The 3,408-nt window shown below is 37.1% G+C and overlaps 1 protein-coding gene across 1 annotated transcript in view; it reads left to right on the top strand.

The window, feature by feature from the left end:
* The window catches only part of LOC115033534 (SCAN domain-containing protein 3-like), a 6,005-nt gene that overhangs the window by 1,975 nt on the left and 622 nt on the right, over positions 1-3,408 (top strand). The window lies entirely within an intron of this gene.

The raw sequence follows: 3,408 nt of genomic DNA, 5'->3' as shown, positions 1-3,408 counted from the left end.
ATTATTGCTGAATCACCGTTGGTATATCCGTCGACTTATTATTCAATCAGATATTTGGTCGACTATCGCCGGGATGGATCCGTGAGGGTTGGACCGTTAACGCTAATCTCACTACACAATTCAATTATACAAATTTATGAACCAATATATTATTTTATTATTTGTCACCGCAAATATAATATTATCTCCATAAATATTATTAGCATAATATTATGGGCTTTTTAATTACTATAATTGACGTGTAATAACCGAGTGCCACTTTTTTTTTGTTGATCGGTTTGTTTGTTTTTGTATTGTGTTTTTTTTTATTAGTTACCTACACCGAACGTCTGTCAAAACGACTATAGGGACTGCGTGGGTATATAAAACTATATCAGAGATCATTTGGAGGTAATAATAATTATTAATTCCGTACTCGATAACACACCCACACACACTCACACACACACACACACACACACACATACCTACGCACAGCCCACAGGTCTATAATATATAGGAGCCGGATACCGATATAATCCGGTAACAAAAATAGTCGGAAAATTAATTGAATTAAATAAAACGTTTCACACGGAGTGCGGCGAGGTGGGGTAACGTCGCCGTTTGTTGCGTCGGGAATTGTGTGTGTGTATGTGTAGGGAGCGTGGGGGGAAAAAGGCGACGACCGTTGTTCGGGTCGTTTTTAATCCCCCCCTAATCGGATTCCGCTCAAAACCGCCGAAATCCCATCTCTTGCCGGTCCGACAATCCGCGAGCCGGCCACAGGGTAAAATACGCACACCATACACTTATTATATTATTATATTATTCATACAGACTTATATATTTATATAGCTATATAGCCATCGCTCCGATAGGTAATCATCATTCCGGTTAGCTGGTGCAGTGTACAACCGGCCTCCCGCGAGTCGAAAACAAAACGAGAAGATTTTTGCGGCTTTTTGGCGTTCATCATAATGACGTATAATGTACAAGGTCTAACAGAAAGACTTGATGAAAAAAAAAAATGATGCTATGTATGACAAAAATTGTTAAAATTATATGATTAGTAAATAATTTAAGAAATATACTCATGTCAGCAAATTTCAAAAAAAATATTTTGAAAAAAGTTATTAGGTATAAGTTCCAAATTCATTTAATCAAAAAAATATTGATATTTAAAAAAATTCTATAAAATAAACTACTTGACATAGATGAATGTTTTTACTATCAAAATTGTTCTTTTAACCAGATTCACAAATTGGCTATTTTGAATATAGCCAAAAAAATTCAAATCAAATTTGAAATTTAAAATTTTCATTCTTAAAAAATAAAAATAATTTTTTTTATAATAATATATGTGTAAGGCAAGTGACTATAAATTATATATTAAAAAAAAAATAATTATTGATTAGAACAAAAGTCAGTTCTATCTGTTACACCCTGTATAGTTAAAACTTAGCAGTAACCAGTTGGCAGTTACAAGTTCAATAATATATAAGTTACTTTTTCACAAAGTGGGCATTAACTAGTTAGTTTATTTTCTAATCAACTTATGAACTTAACTAGTTTAATTTAAAGTCAAAATAACTTAGCCTTTCTCAGTTGATTTTAAAAATCTATCAAGTTAAAAACATTTTGAAATTTTTCGTTTATACGTAAATATTACTATGTCAATATAAAATAAAAATAATCCAATACAAAAACACAAACATTTCTGTTCTTTTACTTGATAACATAATTTTGTGTATATTCATATATTTTATTAAGTTGTAAATTATTTGAATTTTTTAGTTTACTTACTAGAGAAATATCATTTAGTTTTATATGAGTAAAGCTTAATTAATACTGGCGGAGTTTCCATATATACATTACAGGTAAGAAAATAAAACTGGTGGAGTTTACATTAGACTTTTTCATTACCTTTTTATCGGACCCGGACATTTTGGCGCACGTTCTCCGACCACCCCAGCACGACGGGTTCGCGGGCGTAGCGCGCTTGGCCGTAGTTGACGCGCGAGACGCTCTGACGGTTTGGCGAAAGCCCGACTGCAGTTACGGTCACGTGGAGCGATGGACGACAACGACGACTACGTGGTGACTATAGCATAGGTACCGACGCGGGCAACGATTCCGCCTCGACGGTACCAACGATGACGACGGCGATGGTGACTCGTTTCGACGGCAACGGCGGAGACTTTGGCACGGGGTGAGTGGTACAGAGATTATATGTGTTAGGAACTGTGAGCGCCGCCGGACCTGAGGAAACTTAGGCTAGTTAGGTTAGGTTAGGTTAGGTTAGTTAGTTAACTGTTTCATGGTCCGGTGACGGGACGAAGACGCGGCTGAAGGGACGACGCCAGGGCGAAAATTACCGGGAGTCAAGGATCCGATGACTCTCGCCTTTTCGTCCCGCGGTAATCCCACATCGGCCGCGTCGCAGACTGTTCCGCAGCACAAAATCTCTGTTAACTCTCTCCACGTGTCTATTGGTCTTCGTCGTCTGTCGTCAGAGTCGTCACCGTCAACCGCCGACGCGCATGACATCGCGCACTATAGCCGCCGCTCGTCGCCGTCAACCGTAATCGCTCCCGTGGCCGTCTCGGTCTGGCCTCGCCAGCTGGGCAAGGTCGTCACGCGTCCGAGCAAACGCGCCCGTGACACTCGTCAACCTGGGGGACCAGTCGTGGGAACGTGCAGAGGTGACCAGTGGCCACATCATTGCATATCCGCACCGAATCGCCATCTCGTATCCTCCCCTCCTAGTTTATTGTGTCTCCTGTCCGTCGTATTTTTTTTTCCTATTAAATTTTCTTTAATTATTTCAAATTATATTCACCATATAAATTTCGGCTTTTTCTATTTTGTTCTACCTTTTTTTTGAACATACAAAATTGTATAATAACGGCAACTGTTTCAAAAATTGTTTCCGTTTTTGAAATTATATTCAATATATTACATATAATTCATGTTGTTTTTGTTTGATAAATAAAAAAAAATTGTGTGAACACAAAAAACTATTGTTGATTTTTTTCGTTTTGTCGAGTGTATAAATCAATTTTTACAGTTTAACGCGACTATATAATTATTGACTTGAGTTGTAATACCTATATCATAATCTGAACAAATCTTGAACAGGTATCTATTACTGTACTTGGAAACCACTTTTCGACGGTATGTGTGTTTTGACAGTTGTACATACAATAATATGACTATAGACAAAACCGCACAACAGGTGGTACGGCCTTTACTGAGTACCGAGTGGAAAGTGTAATACATTTGCGACATTTAAGACGTAGGTATATAACATAATACTATGAATAAAGCGTCTACTTTATGTGACAATAATAATTGTGTATAAGTATAATCATTAAATCAATCATTAAATAATCATTCATTGAGTATAGTAGTATTATACTTGTATACTCA

Source organism: Acyrthosiphon pisum, chromosome A1 (genome assembly GCF_005508785.2).
Source record: "Acyrthosiphon pisum isolate AL4f chromosome A1, pea_aphid_22Mar2018_4r6ur, whole genome shotgun sequence".
NCBI classification, from domain to species: Eukaryota; Metazoa; Arthropoda; class Insecta; order Hemiptera; family Aphididae; genus Acyrthosiphon; species Acyrthosiphon pisum.
Note: the sequence above shows the minus strand (reverse complement) of the source record. Positions and strands in the feature narration are given on the sequence as shown.